Below are 18,229 nucleotides of genomic sequence, written 5' to 3'. Positions count from 1 at the left end.
CCGATTCACAAAAGAGTCCGCCGGCTTTAAAAGCCAGGTGAACTCGCAACAAAAAAGCGACAAAATATTTAAGAAAACCGCGCAACACTTGGAAATCAAGAGGCCATCCATGCCGGGCGCGCTTCCGCGGGGACTTCCGACGGGACCCGGTGCAATTTCCGCTTACACGAACGCACCGACGCACGCCTCTTTCGGACAATTCGTTCGTATGCGCATCGACCCGCCTCGACGGGTCCTATCTTTCGAGTGCCCGTAAATTCGAGGTCGGGACCCGGTTGCGAGTTATATTTTTATAAATAAAATTACTTCCATGGAGTATACTACGATAACCACTGAAATGCCTTTTGCTCAAGTGCAGCGGAAACAGATAAGAAAAATAAAAAAAAAAAAGGAGGGAAAAAGGGGTGCAACACGAGGACTTCCCAGGAGGTCACCCATCCTAGTACTACTCTCGCCCAAGCACGCTTCACTGCGGAGTTCTGATGGGATCCGGTGCATTAGTGCTGGTATGATCGCACCCGTTCATTCACCGTAGCAATTTGTTTACATGCGCAATGCCGCCCAAAAAAAAAAAAAAACCAGAGCATTCCAAAGCTCGTAAATTCGCAGCCGAGACCCCAATTTCGAGCCTTCTCCTTCCCAAATACCGTTTTTCACCCTCCCGGTATTGTCCGATTCACAAAAGAGTCCGCCGGCTTTAAAAGCCAGGTGAACTTTCAACAAAAAAGCGACAAAATATTTAAGAAATCCGCGCAACACTTGGAAATCAAGAGGCCATCCATGCCGGGCGCGCTTCCGCGGGGACTTCCGACGGGACCCGGTGCAATTTCCGCTTACACGAACGCACCGACGCACGCCTCTTTCGGACAATTCGTTCGTATGCGCATCGACCCGCCTCGACGGGTCCTATCTTTCGAGTGCCCGTAAATTCGAGGTCGGGACCCGGTTGCGAGTTATATTTTTATAAATAAAATTACTTCCATGGAGTATACTACGATAACCACTGAAATGCCTTTTGCTCAAGTGCAGCGGAAACAGATAAGAAAAATAAAAAAAAAAAAGGAGGGAAAAAGGGGTGCAACACGAGGACTTCCCAGGAGGTCACCCATCCTAGTACTACTCTCGCCCAAGCACGCTTCACTGCGGAGTTCTGATGGGATCCGGTGCATTAGTGCTGGTATGATCGCACCCGTTCATTCACCGTAGCAATTTGTTTACATGCGCAATGCCGCCCAAAAAAAAAAAAAAAAAACCAGAGCATTCCAAAGCTCGTAAATTCGCAGCCGAGACCCCAATTTCGAGCCTTCTCCTTCCCAAATACCGTTTTTCACCCTCCCGGTATTGTCCGATTCACAAAAGAGTCCGCCGGCTTTAAAAGCCAGGTGAACTCGCAACAAAAAAGCGACAAAATATTTAAGAAATCCGCGCAACACTTGGAAATCAAGAGGCCATCCATGCCGGGCGCGCTTCCGCGGGGACTTCCGACGGGACCCGGTGCAATTTCCGCTTACACGAACGCACCGACGCACGCCTCTTTCGGACAATTCGTTCGTATGCGCATCGACCCGCCTCGACGGGTCCTATCTTTCGAGTGCCCGTAAATTCGAGGTCGGGACCCGGTTGCGAGTTATATTTTTATAAATAAAATTACTTCCATGGAGTATACTACGATAACCACTGAAATGCCTTTTGCTCAAGTGCAGCGGAAACAGATAAGAAAAATAAAAAAAAAAAAGGAGGGAAAAAGGGGTGCAACACGAGGACTTCCCAGGAGGTCACCCATCCTAGTACTACTCTCGCCCAAGCACGCTTCACTGCGGAGTTCTGATGGGATCCGGTGCATTAGTGCTGGTATGATCGCACCCGTTCATTCACCGTAGCAATTTGTTTACATGCGCAATGCCGCCCAAAAAAAAAAAAAAAAACCAGAGCATTCCAAAGCTCGTAAATTCGCAGCCGAGAGTCCAATTTCGAGCCTTCTCCTTCCCAAATACCGTTTTTCACCCTCCCGGTATTGTCCGATTCACAAAAGAGTCCGCCGGCTTTAAAAGCCAGGTGAACTCGCAACAAAAAAGCGACAAAATATTTAAGAAATCCGCGCAACACTTGGAAATCAAGAGGCCATCCATGCCGGGCGCGCTTCCGCGGGGACTTCCGACGGGACCCGGTGCAATTTCCGCTTACACGAACGCACCGACGCACGCCTCTTTCGGACAATTCGTTCGTATGCGCATCGACCCGCCTCGACGGGTCCTATCTTTCGAGTGCCCGTAAATTCGAGGTCGGGACCCGGTTGCGAGTTATATTTTTATAAATAAAATTACTTCCATGGAGTATACTACGATAACCACTGAAATGCCTTTTGCTCAAGTGCAGCGGAAACAGATAAGAAAAATAAAAAAAAAAAGGAGGGAAAAAGGGGTGCAACACGAGGACTTCCCAGGAGGTCACCCATCCTAGTACTACTCTCGCCCAAGCACGCTTAACTGCGGAGTTCTGATGGGATCCGGTGCATTAGTGCTGGTATGATCGCACCCGTTCATTCACCGTAGCAATTTGTTTACATGCGCAATGCCGCCCAAAAAAAAAAAAAAAACCAGAGCATTCCAAAGCTCGTAAATTCGCAGCCGAGACCCCAATTTCGAGCCTTCTCCTTCCCAAATACCGTTTTTCACCCTCCCGGTATTGTCCGATTCACAAAAGAGTCCGCCGGCTTTAAAAGCCAGGTGAACTCGCAACAAAAAAGCGACAAAATATTTAAGAAAACCGCGCAACACTTGGAAATCAAGAGGCCATCCATGCCGGGCGCGCTTCCGCGGGGACTTCCGACGGGACCCGGTGCAATTTCCGCTTACACGAACGCACCGACGCACGCCTCTTTCGGACAATTCGTTCGTATGCGCATCGACCCGCCTCGACGGGTCCTATCTTTCGAGTGCCCGTAAATTCGAGGTCGGGACCCGGTTGCGAGTTATATTTTTATAAATAAAATTACTTCCATGGAGTATACTACGATAACCACTGAAATGCCTTTTGCTCAAGTGCAGCGGAAACAGATAAGAAAAATAAAAAAAAAAAGGAGGGAAAAAGGGGTGCAACACGAGGACTTCCCAGGAGGTCACCCATCCTAGTACTACTCTCGCCCAAGCACGCTTAACTGCGGAGTTCTGATGGGATCCGGTGCATTAGTGCTGGTATGATCGCACCCGTTCATTCACCGTAGCAATTTGTTTACATGCGCAATGCCGCCCAAAAAAAAAAAAAAAACCAGAGCATTCCAAAGCTCGTAAATTCGCAGCCGAGACCCCAATTTCGAGCCTTCTCCTTCCCAAATACCGTTTTTCACCCTCCCGGTATTGTCCGATTCACAAAAGAGTCCGCCGGCTTTAAAAGCCAGGTGAACTCGCAACAAAAAAGCGACAAAATATTTAAGAAAACCGCGCAACACTTGGAAATCAAGAGGCCATCCATGCCGGGCGCGCTTCCGCGGGGACTTCCGACGGGACCCGGTGCAATTTCCGCTTACACGAACGCACCGACGCACGCCTCTTTCGGACAATTCGTTCGTATGCGCATCGACCCGCCTCGACGGGTCCTATCTTTCGAGTGCCCGTAAATTCGAGGTCGGGACCCGGTTGCGAGTTATATTTTTATAAATAAAATTACTTCCATGGAGTATACTACGATAACCACTGAAATGCCTTTTGCTCAAGTGCAGCGGAAACAGATAAGAAAAATAAAAAAAAAAAAGGAGGGAAAAAGGGGTGCAACACGAGGACTTCCCAGGAGGTCACCCATCCTAGTACTACTCTCGCCCAAGCACGCTTAACTGCGGAGTTCTGATGGGATCCGGTGCATTAGTGCTGGTATGATCGCACCCGTTCATTCACCGTAGCAATTTGTTTACATGCGCAATGCCGCCCAAAAAAAAAAAAAAAAAACCAGAGCATTCCAAAGCTCGTAAATTCGCAGCCGAGACCCCAATTTCGAGCCTTCTCCTTCCCAAATACCGTTTTTCACCCTCCCGGTATTGTCCGATTCACAAAAGAGTCCGCCGGCTTTAAAAGCCAGGTGAACTCGCAACAAAAAAGCGACAAAATATTTAAGAAATCCGCGCAACACTTGGAAATCAAGAGGCCATCCATGCCGGGCGCGCTTCCGCGGGGACTTCCGACGGGACCCGGTGCAATTTCCGCTTACACGAACGCACCGACGCACGCCTCTTTCGGACAATTCGTTCGTATGCGCATCGACCCGCCTCGACGGGTCCTATCTTTCGAGTGCCCGTAAATTCGAGGTCGGGACCCGGTTGCGAGTTATATTTTTATAAATAAAATTACTTCCATGGAGTATACTACGATAACCACTGAAATGCCTTTTGCTCAAGTGCAGCGGAAACAGATAAGAAAAATAAAAAAAAAAAAGGAGGGAAAAAGGGGTGCAACACGAGGACTTCCCAGGAGGTCACCCATCCTAGTACTACTCTCGCCCAAGCACGCTTCACTGCGGAGTTCTGATGGGATCCGGTGCATTAGTGCTGGTATGATCGCACCCGTTCATTCACCGTAGCAATTTGTTTACATGCGCAATGCCGCCCAAAAAAAAAAAAAAAAAACCAGAGCATTCCAAAGCTCGTAAATTCGCAGCCGAGAGTCCAATTTCGAGCCTTCTCCTTCCCAAATACCGTTTTTCACCCTCCCGGTATTGTCCGATTCACAAAAGAGTCCGCCGGCTTTAAAAGCCAGGTGAACTCGCAACAAAAAAGCGACAAAATATTTAAGAAATCCGCGCAACACTTGGAAATCAAGAGGCCATCCATGCCGGGCGCGCTTCCGCGGGGACTTCCGACGGGACCCGGTGCAATTTCCGCTTACACGAACGCACCGACGCACGCCTCTTTCGGACAATTCGTTCGTATGCGCATCGACCCGCCTCGACGGGTCCTATCTTTCGAGTGCCCGTAAATTCGAGGTCGGGACCCGGTTGCGAGTTATATTTTTATAAATAAAATTACTTCCATGGAGTATACTACGATAACCACTGAAATGCCTTTTGCTCAAGTGCAGCGGAAACAGATAAGAAAAATAAAAAAAAAAAAGGAGGGAAAAAGGGGTGCAACACGAGGACTTCCCAGGAGGTCACCCATCCTAGTACTACTCTCGCCCAAGCACGCTTAACTGCGGAGTTCTGATGGGATCCGGTGCATTAGTGCTGGTATGATCGCACCCGTTCATTCACCGTAGCAATTTGTTTACATGCGCAATGCCGCCCAAAAAAAAAAAAAAAAACCAGAGCATTCCAAAGCTCGTAAATTCGCAGCCGAGACCCCAATTTCGAGCCTTCTCCTTCCCAAATACCGTTTTTCACCCTCCCGGTATTGTCCGATTCACAAAAGAGTCCGCCGGCTTTAAAAGCCAGGTGAACTCGCAACAAAAAAGCGACAAAATATTTAAGAAAACCGCGCAACACTTGGAAATCAAGAGGCCATCCATGCCGGGCGCGCTTCCGCGGGGACTTCCGACGGGACCCGGTGCAATTTCCGCTTACACGAACGCACCGACGCACGCCTCTTTCGGACAATTCGTTCGTATGCGCATCGACCCGCCTCGACGGGTCCTATCTTTCGAGTGCCCGTAAATTCGAGGTCGGGACCCGGTTGCGAGTTATATTTTTATAAATAAAATTACTTCCATGGAGTATACTACGATAACCACTGAAATGCCTTTTGCTCAAGTGCAGCGGAAACAGATAAGAAAAATAAAAAAAAAAAAGGAGGGAAAAAGGGGTGCAACACGAGGACTTCCCAGGAGGTCACCCATCCTAGTACTACTCTCGCCCAAGCACGCTTAACTGCGGAGTTCTGATGGGATCCGGTGCATTAGTGCTGGTATGATCGCACCCGTTCATTCACCGTAGCAATTTGTTTACATGCGCAATGCCGCCCAAAAAAAAAAAAAAAAACCAGAGCATTCCAAAGCTCGTAAATTCGCAGCCGAGACACCAATTTCGAGCCTTCTCCTTCCCAAATACCGTTTTTCACCCTCCCGGTATTGTCCGATTCACAAAAGAGTCCGCCGGCTTTAAAAGCCAGGTGAACTCGCAACAAAAAAGCGACAAAATATTTAAGAAAACCGCGCAACACTTGGAAATCAAGAGGCCATCCATGCCGGGCGCGCTTCCGCGGGGACTTCCGACGGGACCCGGTGCAATTTCCGCTTACACGAACGCACCGACGCACGCCTCTTTCGGACAATTCGTTCGTATGCGCATCGACCCGCCTCGACGGGTCCTATCTTTCGAGTGCCCGTAAATTCGAGGTCGGGACCCGGTTGCGAGTTATATTTTTATAAATAAAATTACTTCCATGGAGTATACTACGATAACCACTGAAATGCCTTTTGCTCAAGTGCAGCGGAAACAGATAAGAAAAATAAAAAAAAAAAAGGAGGGAAAAAGGGGTGCAACACGAGGACTTCCCAGGAGGTCACCCATCCTAGTACTACTCTCGCCCAAGCACGCTTCACTGCGGAGTTCTGATGGGATCCGGTGCATTAGTGCTGGTATGATCGCACCCGTTCATTCACCGTAGCAATTTGTTTACATGCGCAATGCCGCCCAAAAAAAAAAAAAAAAACCAGAGCATTCCAAAGCTCGTAAATTCGCAGCCGAGAGTCCAATTTCGAGCCTTCTCCTTCCCAAATACCGTTTTTCACCCTCCCGGTATTGTCCGATTCACAAAAGAGTCCGCCGGCTTTAAAAGCCAGGTGAACTCGCAACAAAAAAGCGACAAAATATTTAAGAAATCCGCGCAACACTTGGAAATCAAGAGGCCATCCATGCCGGGCGCGCTTCCGCGGGGACTTCCGACGGGACCCGGTGCAATTTCCGCTTACACGAACGCACCGACGCACGCCTCTTTCGGACAATTCGTTCGTATGCGCATCGACCCGCCTCGACGGGTCCTATCTTTCGAGTGCCCGTAAATTCGAGGTCGGGACCCGGTTGCGAGTTATATTTTTATAAATAAAATTACTTCCATGGAGTATACTACGATAACCACTGAAATGCCTTTTGCTCAAGTGCAGCGGAAACAGATAAGAAAAATAAAAAAAAAAAAGGAGGGAAAAAGGGGTGCAACACGAGGACTTCCCAGGAGGTCACCCATCCTAGTACTACTCTCGCCCAAGCACGCTTAACTGCGGAGTTCTGATGGGATCCGGTGCATTAGTGCTGGTATGATCGCACCCGTTCATTCACCGTAGCAATTTGTTTACATGCGCAATGCCGCCCAAAAAAAAAAAAAAAAACCAGAGCATTCCAAAGCTCGTAAATTCGCAGCCGAGACCCCAATTTCGAGCCTTCTCCTTCCCAAATACCGTTTTTCACCCTCCCGGTATTGTCCGATTCACAAAAGAGTCCGCCGGCTTTAAAAGCCAGGTGAACTCGCAACAAAAAAGCGACAAAATATTTAAGAAAACCGCGCAACACTTGGAAATCAAGAGGCCATCCATGCCGGGCGCGCTTCCGCGGGGACTTCCGACGGGACCCGGTGCAATTTCCGCTTACACGAACGCACCGACGCACGCCTCTTTCGGACAATTCGTTCGTATGCGCATCGACCCGCCTCGACGGGTCCTATCTTTCGAGTGCCCGTAAATTCGAGGTCGGGACCCGGTTGCGAGTTATATTTTTATAAATAAAATTACTTCCATGGAGTATACTACGATAACCACTGAAATGCCTTTTGCTCAAGTGCAGCGGAAACAGATAAGAAAAATAAAAAAAAAAAAGGAGGGAAAAAGGGGTGCAACACGAGGACTTCCCAGGAGGTCACCCATCCTAGTACTACTCTCGCCCAAGCACGCTTCACTGCGGAGTTCTGATGGGATCCGGTGCATTAGTGCTGGTATGATCGCACCCGTTCATTCACCGTAGCAATTTGTTTACATGCGCAATGCCGCCCAAAAAAAAAAAAAAAAAACCAGAGCATTCCAAAGCTCGTAAATTCGCAGCCGAGACCCCAATTTCGAGCCTTCTCCTTCCCAAATACCGTTTTTCACCCTCCCGGTATTGTCCGATTCACAAAAGAGTCCGCCGGCTTTAAAAGCCAGGTGAACTCGCAACAAAAAAGCGACAAAATATTTAAGAAATCCGCGCAACACTTGGAAATCAAGAGGCCATCCATGCCGGGCGCGCTTCCGCGGGGACTTCCGACGGGACCCGGTGCAATTTCCGCTTACACGAACGCACCGACGCACGCCTCTTTCGGACAATTCGTTCGTATGCGCATCGACCCGCCTCGACGGGTCCTATCTTTCGAGTGCCCGTAAATTCGAGGTCGGGACCCGGTTGCGAGTTATATTTTTATAAATAAAATTACTTCCATGGAGTATACTACGATAACCACTGAAATGCCTTTTGCTCAAGTGCAGCGGAAACAGATAAGAAAAATAAAAAAAAAAAAGGAGGGAAAAAGGGGTGCAACACGAGGACTTCCCAGGAGGTCACCCATCCTAGTACTACTCTCGCCCAAGCACGCTTAACTGCGGAGTTCTGATGGGATCCGGTGCATTAGTGCTGGTATGATCGCACCCGTTCATTCACCGTAGCAATTTGTTTACATGCGCAATGCCGCCCAAAAAAAAAAAAAAAAACCAGAGCATTCCAAAGCTCGTAAATTCGCAGCCGAGAGTCCAATTTCGAGCCTTCTCCTTCCCAAATACCGTTTTTCACCCTCCCGGTATTGTCCGATTCACAAAAGAGTCCGCCGGCTTTAAAAGCCAGGTGAACTCGCAACAAAAAAGCGACCAAATATTTAAGAAATCCGCGCAACACTTGGAAATCAAGAGGCCATCCATGCCGGGCGCGCTTCCGCGGGGACTTCCGACGGGACCCGGTGCAATTTCCGCTTACACGAACGCACCGACGCACGCCTCTTTCGGACAATTCGTTCGTATGCGCATCGACCCGCCTCGACGGGTCCTATCTTTCGAGTGCCCGTAAATTCGAGGTCGGGACCCGGTTGCGAGTTATATTTTTATAAATAAAATTACTTCCATGGAGTATACTACGATAACCACTGAAATGCCTTTTGCTCAAGTGCAGCGGAAACAGATAAGAAAAATAAAAAAAAAAAGGAGGGAAAAAGGGGTGCAACACGAGGACTTCCCAGGAGGTCACCCATCCTAGTACTACTCTCGCCCAAGCACGCTTAACTGCGGAGTTCTGATGGGATCCGGTGCATTAGTGCTGGTATGATCGCACCCGTTCATTCACCGTAGCAATTTGTTTACATGCGCAATGCCGCCCAAAAAAAAAAAAAAAAACCAGAGCATTCCAAAGCTCGTAAATTCGCAGCCGAGACCCCAATTTCGAGCCTTCTCCTTCCCAAATACCGTTTTTCACCCTCCCGGTATTGTCCGATTCACAAAAGAGTCCGCCGGCTTTAAAAGCCAGGTGAACTCGCAACAAAAAAGCGACAAAATATTTAAGAAAACCGCGCAACACTTGGAAATCAAGAGGCCATCCATGCCGGGCGCGCTTCCGCGGGGACTTCCGACGGGACCCGGTGCAATTTCCGCTTACACGAACGCACCGACGCACGCCTCTTTCGGACAATTCGTTCGTATGCGCATCGACCCGCCTCGACGGGTCCTATCTTTCGAGTGCCCGTAAATTCGAGGTCGGGACCCGGTTGCGAGTTATATTTTTATAAATAAAATTACTTCCATGGAGTATACTACGATAACCACTGAAATGCCTTTTGCTCAAGTGCAGCGGAAACAGATAAGAAAAATAAAAAAAAAAAAGGAGGGAAAAAGGGGTGCAACACGAGGACTTCCCAGGAGGTCACCCATCCTAGTACTACTCTCGCCCAAGCACGCTTAACTGCGGAGTTCTGATGGGATCCGGTGCATTAGTGCTGGTATGATCGCACCCGTTCATTCACCGTAGCAATTTGTTTACATGCGCAATGCCGCCCAAAAAAAAAAAAAAAAACCAGAGCATTCCAAAGCTCGTAAATTCGCAGCCGAGACCCCAATTTCGAGCCTTCTCCTTCCCAAATACCGTTTTTCACCCTCCCGGTATTGTCCGATTCACAAAAGAGTCCGCCGGCTTTAAAAGCCAGGTGAACTCGCAACAAAAAAGCGACAAAATATTTAAGAAATCCGCGCAACACTTGGAAATCAAGAGGCCATCCATGCCGGGCGCGCTTCCGCGGGGACTTCCGACGGGACCCGGTGCAATTTCCGCTTACACGAACGCACCGACGCACGCCTCTTTCGGACAATTCGTTCGTATGCGCATCGACCCGCCTCGACGGGTCCTATCTTTCGAGTGCCCGTAAATTCGAGGTCGGGACCCGGTTGCGAGTTATATTTTTATAAATAAAATTACTTCCATGGAGTATACTACGATAACCACTGAAATGCCTTTTGCTCAAGTGCAGCGGAAACAGATAAGAAAAATAAAAAAAAAAAAGGAGGGAAAAAGGGGTGCAACACGAGGACTTCCCAGGAGGTCACCCATCCTAGTACTACTCTCGCCCAAGCACGCTTCACTGCGGAGTTCTGATGGGATCCGGTGCATTAGTGCTGGTATGATCGCACCCGTTCATTCACCGTAGCAATTTGTTTACATGCGCAATGCCGCCCAAAAAAAAAAAAAAAAACCAGAGCATTCCAAAGCTCGTAAATTCGCAGCCGAGAGTCCAATTTCGAGCCTTCTCCTTCCCAAATACCGTTTTTCACCCTCCCGGTATTGTCCGATTCACAAAAGAGTCCGCCGGCTTTAAAAGCCAGGTGAACTCGCAACAAAAAAGCGACAAAATATTTAAGAAATCCGCGCAACACTTGGAAATCAAGAGGCCATCCATGCCGGGCGCGCTTCCGCGGGGACTTCCGACGGGACCCGGTGCAATTTCCGCTTACACGAACGCACCGACGCACGCCTCTTTCGGACAATTCGTTCGTATGCGCATCGACCCGCCTCGACGGGTCCTATCTTTCGAGTGCCCGTAAATTCGAGGTCGGGACCCGGTTGCGAGTTATATTTTTATAAATAAAATTACTTCCATGGAGTATACTACGATAACCACTGAAATGCCTTTTGCTCAAGTGCAGCGGAAACAGATAAGAAAAATAAAAAAAAAAAAGGAGGGAAAAAGGGGTGCAACACGAGGACTTCCCAGGAGGTCACCCATCCTAGTACTACTCTCGCCCAAGCACGCTTAACTGCGGAGTTCTGATGGGATCCGGTGCATTAGTGCTGGTATGATCGCACCCGTTCATTCACCGTAGCAATTTGTTTACATGCGCAATGCCGCCCAAAAAAAAAAAAAAAAAACCAGAGCATTCCAAAGCTCGTAAATTCGCAGCCGAGACCCCAATTTCGAGCCTTCTCCTTCCCAAATACCGTTTTTCACCCTCCCGGTATTGTCCGATTCACAAAAGAGTCCGCCGGCTTTAAAAGCCAGGTGAACTCGCAACAAAAAAGCGACAAAATATTTAAGAAAACCGCGCAACACTTGGAAATCAAGAGGCCATCCATGCCGGGCGCGCTTCCGCGGGGACTTCCGACGGGACCCGGTGCAATTTCCGCTTACACGAACGCACCGACGCACGCCTCTTTCGGACAATTCGTTCGTATGCGCATCGACCCGCCTCGACGGGTCCTATCTTTCGAGTGCCCGTAAATTCGAGGTCGGGACCCGGTTGCGAGTTATATTTTTATAAATAAAATTACTTCCATGGAGTATACTACGATAACCACTGAAATGCCTTTTGCTCAAGTGCAGCGGAAACAGATAAGAAAAATAAAAAAAAAAAAGGAGGGAAAAAGGGGTGCAACACGAGGACTTCCCAGGAGGTCACCCATCCTAGTACTACTCTCGCCCAAGCACGCTTAACTGCGGAGTTCTGATGGGATCCGGTGCATTAGTGCTGGTATGATCGCACCCGTTCATTCACCGTAGCAATTTGTTTACATGCGCAATGCCGCCCAAAAAAAAAAAAAAAAACCAGAGCATTCCAAAGCTCGTAAATTCGCAGCCGAGACACCAATTTCGAGCCTTCTCCTTCCCAAATACCGTTTTTCACCCTCCCGGTATTGTCCGATTCACAAAAGAGTCCGCCGGCTTTAAAAGCCAGGTGAACTCGCAACAAAAAAGCGACAAAATATTTAAGAAAACCGCGCAACACTTGGAAATCAAGAGGCCATCCATGCCGGGCGCGCTTCCGCGGGGACTTCCGACGGGACCCGGTGCAATTTCCGCTTACACGAACGCACCGACGCACGCCTCTTTCGGACAATTCGTTCGTATGCGCATCGACCCGCCTCGACGGGTCCTATCTTTCGAGTGCCCGTAAATTCGAGGTCGGGACCCGGTTGCGAGTTATATTTTTATAAATAAAATTACTTCCATGGAGTATACTACGATAACCACTGAAATGCCTTTTGCTCAAGTGCAGCGGAAACAGATAAGAAAAATAAAAAAAAAAAAGGAGGGAAAAAGGGGTGCAACACGAGGACTTCCCAGGAGGTCACCCATCCTAGTACTACTCTCGCCCAAGCACGCTTCACTGCGGAGTTCTGATGGGATCCGGTGCATTAGTGCTGGTATGATCGCACCCGTTCATTCACCGTAGCAATTTGTTTACATGCGCAATGCCGCCCAAAAAAAAAAAAAAAAACCAGAGCATTCCAAAGCTCGTAAATTCGCAGCCGAGACCCCAATTTCGAGCCTTCTCCTTCCCAAATACCGTTTTTCACCCTCCCGGTATTGTCCGATTCACAAAAGAGTCCGCCGGCTTTAAAAGCCAGGTGAACTCGCAACAAAAAAGCGACAAAATATTTAAGAAAACCGCGCAACACTTGGAAATCAAGAGGCCATCCATGCCGGGCGCGCTTCCGCGGGGACTTCCGACGGGACCCGGTGCAATTTCCGCTTACACGAACGCACCGACGCACGCCTCTTTCGGACAATTCGTTCGTATGCGCATCGACCCGCCTCGACGGGTCCTATCTTTCGAGTGCCCGTAAATTCGAGGTCGGGACCCGGTTGCGAGTTATATTTTTATAAATAAAATTACTTCCATGGAGTATACTACGATAACCACTGAAATGCCTTTTGCTCAAGTGCAGCGGAAACAGATAAGAAAAATAAAAAAAAAAAAGGAGGGAAAAAGGGGTGCAACACGAGGACTTCCCAGGAGGTCACCCATCCTAGTACTACTCTCGCCCAAGCACGCTTCACTGCGGAGTTCTGATGGGATCCGGTGCATTAGTGCTGGTATGATCGCACCCGTTCATTCACCGTAGCAATTTGTTTACATGCGCAATGCCGCCCAAAAAAAAAAAAAAAAAACCAGAGCATTCCAAAGCTCGTAAATTCGCAGCCGAGAGTCCAATTTCGAGCCTTCTCCTTCCCAAATACCGTTTTTCACCCTCCCGGTATTGTCCGATTCACAAAAGAGTCCGCCGGCTTTAAAAGCCAGGTGAACTCGCAACAAAAAAGCGACAAAATATTTAAGAAATCCGCGCAACACTTGGAAATCAAGAGGCCATCCATGCCGGGCGCGCTTCCGCGGGGACTTCCGACGGGACCCGGTGCAATTTCCGCTTACACGAACGCACCGACGCACGCCTCTTTCGGACAATTCGTTCGTATGCGCATCGACCCGCCTCGACGGGTCCTATCTTTCGAGTGCCCGTAAATTCGAGGTCGGGACCCGGTTGCGAGTTATATTTTTATAAATAAAATTACTTCCATGGAGTATACTACGATAACCACTGAAATGCCTTTTGCTCAAGTGCAGCGGAAACAGATAAGAAAAATAAAAAAAAAAAAGGAGGGAAAAAGGGGTGCAACACGAGGACTTCCCAGGAGGTCACCCATCCTAGTACTACTCTCGCCCAAGCACGCTTAACTGCGGAGTTCTGATGGGATCCGGTGCATTAGTGCTGGTATGATCGCACCCGTTCATTCACCGTAGCAATTTGTTTACATGCGCAATGCCGCCCAAAAAAAAAAAAAAAAACCAGAGCATTCCAAAGCTCGTAAATTCGCAGCCGAGACCCCAATTTCGAGCCTTCTCCTTCCCAAATACCGTTTTTCACCCTCCCGGTATTGTCCGATTCACAAAAGAGTCCGCCGGCTTTAAAAGCCAGGTGAACTCGCAACAAAAAAGCGACAAAATATTTAAGAAAACCGCGCAACACTTGGAAATCAAGAGGCCATCCATGCCGGGCGCGCTTCCGCGGGGACTTCCGACGGGACCCGGTGCAATTTCCGCTTACACGAACGCACCGACGCACGCCTCTTTCGGACAATTCGTTCGTATGCGCATCGACCCGCCTCGACGGGTCCTATCTTTCGAGTGCCCGTAAATTCGAGGTCGGGACCCGGTTGCGAGTTATATTTTTATAAATAAAATTACTTCCATGGAGTATACTACGATAACCACTGAAATGCCTTTTGCTCAAGTGCAGCGGAAACAGATAAGAAAAATAAAAAAAAAAAAGGAGGGAAAAAGGGGTGCAACACGAGGACTTCCCAGGAGGTCACCCATCCTAGTACTACTCTCGCCCAAGCACGCTTCACTGCGGAGTTCTGATGGGATCCGGTGCATTAGTGCTGGTATGATCGCACCCGTTCATTCACCGTAGCAATTTGTTTACATGCGCAATGCCGCCCAAAAAAAAAAAAAAAAAACCAGAGCATTCCAAAGCTCGTAAATTCGCAGCCGAGACCCCAATTTCGAGCCTTCTCCTTCCCAAATACCGTTTTTCACCCTCCCGGTATTGTCCGATTCACAAAAGAGTCCGCCGGCTTTAAAAGCCAGGTGAACTCGCAACAAAAAAGCGACAAAATATTTAAGAAAACCGCGCAACACTTGGAAATCAAGAGGCCATCCATGCCGGGCGCGCTTCCGCGGGGACTTCCGACGGGACCCGGTGCAATTTCCGCTTACACGAACGCACCGACGCACGCCTCTTTCGGACAATTCGTTCGTATGCGCATCGACCCGCCTCGACGGGTCCTATCTTTCGAGTGCCCGTAAATTCGAGGTCGGGACCCGGTTGCGAGTTATATTTTTATAAATAAAATTACTTCCATGGAGTATACTACGATAACCACTGAAATGCCTTTTGCTCAAGTGCAGCGGAAACAGATAAGAAAAATAAAAAAAAAAAAGGAGGGAAAAAGGGGTGCAACACGAGGACTTCCCAGGAGGTCACCCATCCTAGTACTACTCTCGCCCAAGCACGCTTCACTGCGGAGTTCTGATGGGATCCGGTGCATTAGTGCTGGTATGATCGCACCCGTTCATTCACCGTAGCAATTTGTTTACATGCGCAATGCCGCCCAAAAAAAAAAAAAAAAACCAGAGCATTCCAAAGCTCGTAAATTCGCAGCCGAGAGTCCAATTTCGAGCCTTCTCCTTCCCAAATACCGTTTTTCACCCTCCCGGTATTGTCCGATTCACAAAAGAGTCCGCCGGCTTTAAAAGCCAGGTGAACTCGCAACAAAAAAGCGACAAAATATTTAAGAAATCCGCGCAACACTTGGAAATCAAGAGGCCATCCATGCCGGGCGCGCTTCCGCGGGGACTTCCGACGGGACCCGGTGCAATTTCCGCTTACACGAACGCACCGACGCACGCCTCTTTCGGACAATTCGTTCGTATGCGCATCGACCCGCCTCGACGGGTCCTATCTTTCGAGTGCCCGTAAATTCGAGGTCGGGACCCGGTTGCGAGTTATATTTTTATAAATAAAATTACTTCCATGGAGTATACTACGATAACCACTGAAATGCCTTTTGCTCAAGTGCAGCGGAAACAGATAAGAAAAATAAAAAAAAAAAAGGAGGGAAAAAGGGGTGCAACACGAGGACTTCCCAGGAGGTCACCCATCCTAGTACTACTCTCGCCCAAGCACGCTTAACTGCGGAGTTCTGATGGGATCCGGTGCATTAGTGCTGGTATGATCGCACCCGTTCATTCACCGTAGCAATTTGTTTACATGCGCAATGCCGCCCAAAAAAAAAAAAAAAAACCAGAGCATTCCAAAGCTCGTAAATTCGCAGCCGAGACCCCAATTTCGAGCCTTCTCCTTCCCAAATACCGTTTTTCACCCTCCCGGTATTGTCCGATTCACAAAAGAGTCCGCCGGCTTTAAAAGCCAGGTGAACTCGCAACAAAAAAGCGACAAAATATTTAAGAAAACCGCGCAACACTTGGAAATCAAGAGGCCATCCATGCCGGGCGCGCTTCCGCGGGGACTTCCGACGGGACCCGGTGCAATTTCCGCTTACACGAACGCACCGACGCACGCCTCTTTCGGACAATTCGTTCGTATGCGCATCGACCCGCCTCGACGGGTCCTATCTTTCGAGTGCCCGTAAATTCGAGGTCGGGACCCGGTTGCGAGTTATATTTTTATAAATAAAATTACTTCCATGGAGTATACTACGATAACCACTGAAATGCCTTTTGCTCAAGTGCAGCGGAAACAGATAAGAAAAATAAAAAAAAAAAAGGAGGGAAAAAGGGGTGCAACACGAGGACTTCCCAGGAGGTCACCCATCCTAGTACTACTCTCGCCCAAGCACGCTTAACTGCGGAGTTCTGATGGGATCCGGTGCATTAGTGCTGGTATGATCGCACCCGTTCATTCACCGTAGCAATTTGTTTACATGCGCAATGCCGCCCAAAAAAAAAAAAAAAAACCAGAGCATTCCAAAGCTCGTAAATTCGCAGCCGAGACACCAATTTCGAGCCTTCTCCTTCCCAAATACCGTTTTTCACCCTCCCGGTATTGTCCGATTCACAAAAGAGTCCGCCGGCTTTAAAAGCCAGGTGAACTCGCAACAAAAAAGCGACAAAATATTTAAGAAAACCGCGCAACACTTGGAAATCAAGAGGCCATCCATGCCGGGCGCGCTTCCGCGGGGACTTCCGACGGGACCCGGTGCAATTTCCGCTTACACGAACGCACCGACGCACGCCTCTTTCGGACAATTCGTTCGTATGCGCATCGACCCGCCTCGACGGGTCCTATCTTTCGAGTGCCCGTAAATTCGAGGTCGGGACCCGGTTGCGAGTTATATTTTTATAAATAAAATTACTTCCATGGAGTATACTACGATAACCACTGAAATGCCTTTTGCTCAAGTGCAGCGGAAACAGATAAGAAAAATAAAAAAAAAAAAGGAGGGAAAAAGGGGTGCAACACGAGGACTTCCCAGGAGGTCACCCATCCTAGTACTACTCTCGCCCAAGCACGCTTCACTGCGGAGTTCTGATGGGATCCGGTGCATTAGTGCTGGTATGATCGCACCCGTTCATTCACCGTAGCAATTTGTTTACATGCGCAATGCCGCCCAAAAAAAAAAAAAAAAAACCAGAGCATTCCAAAGCTCGTAAATTCGCAGCCGAGACCCCAATTTCGAGCCTTCTCCTTCCCAAATACCGTTTTTCACCCTCCCGGTATTGTCCGATTCACAAAAGAGTCCGCCGGCTTTAAAAGCCAGGTGAACTCGCAACAAAAAAGCGACAAAATATTTAAGAAAACCGCGCAACACTTGGAAATCAAGAGGCCATCCATGCCGGGCGCGCTTCCGCGGGGACTTCCGACGGGACCCGGTGCAATTTCCGCTTACACGAACGCACCGACGCACGCCTCTTTCGGACAATTCGTTCGTATGCGCATCGACCCGCCTCGACGGGTCCTATCTTTCGAGTGCCCGTAAATTCGAGGTCGGGACCCGGTTGCGAGTTATATTTTTATAAATAAAATTACTTCCATGGAGTATACTACGATAACCACTGAAATGCCTTTTGCTCAAGTGCAGCGGAAACAGATAAGAAAAATAAAAAAAAAAAGGAGGGAAAAAGGGGTGCAACACGAGGACTTCCCAGGAGGTCACCCATCCTAGTACTACTCTCGCCCAAGCACGCTTCACTGCGGAGTTCTGATGGGATCCGGTGCATTAGTGCTGGTATGATCGCACCCGTTCATTCACCGTAGCAATTTGTTTACATGCGCAATGCCGCCCAAAAAAAAAAAAAAAAACCAGAGCATTCCAAAGCTCGTAAATTCGCAGCCGAGAGTCCAATTTCGAGCCTTCTCCTTCCCAAATACCGTTTTTCACCCTCCCGGTATTGTCCGATTCACAAAAGAGTCCGCCGGCTTTAAAAGCCAGGTGAACTCGCAACAAAAAAGC

At 48.7% G+C, this 18,229-nt stretch overlaps 27 non-coding genes across 27 annotated transcripts; all 27 read right to left on the bottom strand.

Moving 5' to 3' along the window:
- Positions 1–401: 401 nt before the first annotated feature.
- LOC130819487 (5S ribosomal RNA) lies at positions 402–520 on the bottom strand. The gene has a single exon (XR_009044523.1). It is a non-coding gene; the product is annotated as a 5S ribosomal RNA (ribosomal RNA).
- Positions 521–1,072: 552 nt separating this feature from the next.
- Positions 1,073–1,191, bottom strand: LOC130819486 (5S ribosomal RNA). Its single transcript, XR_009044522.1, has one exon. It is a non-coding gene; the product is annotated as a 5S ribosomal RNA (ribosomal RNA).
- A 555-nt stretch (positions 1,192–1,746) lies between these two features.
- On the bottom strand, positions 1,747–1,865 carry LOC130819485 (5S ribosomal RNA). Its single transcript, XR_009044521.1, has one exon. It is a non-coding gene; the product is annotated as a 5S ribosomal RNA (ribosomal RNA).
- Positions 1,866–2,418: 553 nt separating this feature from the next.
- Positions 2,419–2,537, bottom strand: LOC130819914 (5S ribosomal RNA). The gene has a single exon (XR_009044943.1). It is a non-coding gene; the product is annotated as a 5S ribosomal RNA (ribosomal RNA).
- Positions 2,538–3,089: 552 nt separating this feature from the next.
- On the bottom strand, positions 3,090–3,208 carry LOC130819913 (5S ribosomal RNA). The gene has a single exon (XR_009044942.1). It is a non-coding gene; the product is annotated as a 5S ribosomal RNA (ribosomal RNA).
- A 553-nt stretch (positions 3,209–3,761) lies between these two features.
- Positions 3,762–3,880, bottom strand: LOC130819912 (5S ribosomal RNA). The gene has a single exon (XR_009044941.1). It is a non-coding gene; the product is annotated as a 5S ribosomal RNA (ribosomal RNA).
- A 555-nt stretch (positions 3,881–4,435) lies between these two features.
- Positions 4,436–4,554, bottom strand: LOC130819484 (5S ribosomal RNA). The gene has a single exon (XR_009044520.1). It is a non-coding gene; the product is annotated as a 5S ribosomal RNA (ribosomal RNA).
- A 555-nt stretch (positions 4,555–5,109) lies between these two features.
- Positions 5,110–5,228, bottom strand: LOC130819911 (5S ribosomal RNA). Its single transcript, XR_009044940.1, has one exon. It is a non-coding gene; the product is annotated as a 5S ribosomal RNA (ribosomal RNA).
- Positions 5,229–5,782: 554 nt separating this feature from the next.
- LOC130819909 (5S ribosomal RNA) lies at positions 5,783–5,901 on the bottom strand. The gene has a single exon (XR_009044938.1). It is a non-coding gene; the product is annotated as a 5S ribosomal RNA (ribosomal RNA).
- A 554-nt stretch (positions 5,902–6,455) lies between these two features.
- LOC130819483 (5S ribosomal RNA) lies at positions 6,456–6,574 on the bottom strand. Its single transcript, XR_009044519.1, has one exon. It is a non-coding gene; the product is annotated as a 5S ribosomal RNA (ribosomal RNA).
- A 554-nt stretch (positions 6,575–7,128) lies between these two features.
- LOC130819908 (5S ribosomal RNA) lies at positions 7,129–7,247 on the bottom strand. The gene has a single exon (XR_009044937.1). It is a non-coding gene; the product is annotated as a 5S ribosomal RNA (ribosomal RNA).
- Positions 7,248–7,801: 554 nt separating this feature from the next.
- LOC130819482 (5S ribosomal RNA) lies at positions 7,802–7,920 on the bottom strand. Its single transcript, XR_009044518.1, has one exon. It is a non-coding gene; the product is annotated as a 5S ribosomal RNA (ribosomal RNA).
- A 555-nt stretch (positions 7,921–8,475) lies between these two features.
- Positions 8,476–8,594, bottom strand: LOC130819907 (5S ribosomal RNA). The gene has a single exon (XR_009044936.1). It is a non-coding gene; the product is annotated as a 5S ribosomal RNA (ribosomal RNA).
- A 553-nt stretch (positions 8,595–9,147) lies between these two features.
- Positions 9,148–9,266, bottom strand: LOC130819906 (5S ribosomal RNA). Its single transcript, XR_009044935.1, has one exon. It is a non-coding gene; the product is annotated as a 5S ribosomal RNA (ribosomal RNA).
- Positions 9,267–9,820: 554 nt separating this feature from the next.
- Positions 9,821–9,939, bottom strand: LOC130819905 (5S ribosomal RNA). The gene has a single exon (XR_009044934.1). It is a non-coding gene; the product is annotated as a 5S ribosomal RNA (ribosomal RNA).
- Positions 9,940–10,493: 554 nt separating this feature from the next.
- LOC130819481 (5S ribosomal RNA) lies at positions 10,494–10,612 on the bottom strand. The gene has a single exon (XR_009044517.1). It is a non-coding gene; the product is annotated as a 5S ribosomal RNA (ribosomal RNA).
- A 554-nt stretch (positions 10,613–11,166) lies between these two features.
- Positions 11,167–11,285, bottom strand: LOC130819904 (5S ribosomal RNA). Its single transcript, XR_009044933.1, has one exon. It is a non-coding gene; the product is annotated as a 5S ribosomal RNA (ribosomal RNA).
- Positions 11,286–11,840: 555 nt separating this feature from the next.
- On the bottom strand, positions 11,841–11,959 carry LOC130819903 (5S ribosomal RNA). The gene has a single exon (XR_009044932.1). It is a non-coding gene; the product is annotated as a 5S ribosomal RNA (ribosomal RNA).
- Positions 11,960–12,513: 554 nt separating this feature from the next.
- On the bottom strand, positions 12,514–12,632 carry LOC130819480 (5S ribosomal RNA). Its single transcript, XR_009044516.1, has one exon. It is a non-coding gene; the product is annotated as a 5S ribosomal RNA (ribosomal RNA).
- A 554-nt stretch (positions 12,633–13,186) lies between these two features.
- On the bottom strand, positions 13,187–13,305 carry LOC130819479 (5S ribosomal RNA). The gene has a single exon (XR_009044515.1). It is a non-coding gene; the product is annotated as a 5S ribosomal RNA (ribosomal RNA).
- Positions 13,306–13,860: 555 nt separating this feature from the next.
- Positions 13,861–13,979, bottom strand: LOC130819902 (5S ribosomal RNA). Its single transcript, XR_009044931.1, has one exon. It is a non-coding gene; the product is annotated as a 5S ribosomal RNA (ribosomal RNA).
- A 554-nt stretch (positions 13,980–14,533) lies between these two features.
- On the bottom strand, positions 14,534–14,652 carry LOC130819477 (5S ribosomal RNA). Its single transcript, XR_009044513.1, has one exon. It is a non-coding gene; the product is annotated as a 5S ribosomal RNA (ribosomal RNA).
- A 555-nt stretch (positions 14,653–15,207) lies between these two features.
- LOC130819476 (5S ribosomal RNA) lies at positions 15,208–15,326 on the bottom strand. Its single transcript, XR_009044512.1, has one exon. It is a non-coding gene; the product is annotated as a 5S ribosomal RNA (ribosomal RNA).
- Positions 15,327–15,880: 554 nt separating this feature from the next.
- LOC130819901 (5S ribosomal RNA) lies at positions 15,881–15,999 on the bottom strand. Its single transcript, XR_009044930.1, has one exon. It is a non-coding gene; the product is annotated as a 5S ribosomal RNA (ribosomal RNA).
- Positions 16,000–16,553: 554 nt separating this feature from the next.
- On the bottom strand, positions 16,554–16,672 carry LOC130819899 (5S ribosomal RNA). Its single transcript, XR_009044929.1, has one exon. It is a non-coding gene; the product is annotated as a 5S ribosomal RNA (ribosomal RNA).
- A 554-nt stretch (positions 16,673–17,226) lies between these two features.
- On the bottom strand, positions 17,227–17,345 carry LOC130819475 (5S ribosomal RNA). Its single transcript, XR_009044511.1, has one exon. It is a non-coding gene; the product is annotated as a 5S ribosomal RNA (ribosomal RNA).
- Positions 17,346–17,899: 554 nt separating this feature from the next.
- LOC130819474 (5S ribosomal RNA) lies at positions 17,900–18,018 on the bottom strand. The gene has a single exon (XR_009044510.1). It is a non-coding gene; the product is annotated as a 5S ribosomal RNA (ribosomal RNA).
- Between the last annotated feature and the right edge of the window lie 211 nt (positions 18,019–18,229).

This window comes from Amaranthus tricolor, chromosome 7 (genome assembly GCF_026212465.1).
Source record: "Amaranthus tricolor cultivar Red isolate AtriRed21 chromosome 7, ASM2621246v1, whole genome shotgun sequence".
Lineage (NCBI taxonomy): Eukaryota > Viridiplantae > Streptophyta > Magnoliopsida > Caryophyllales > Amaranthaceae > Amaranthus > Amaranthus tricolor.
This window is presented reverse-complemented; position numbering and strand designations above follow the sequence as displayed.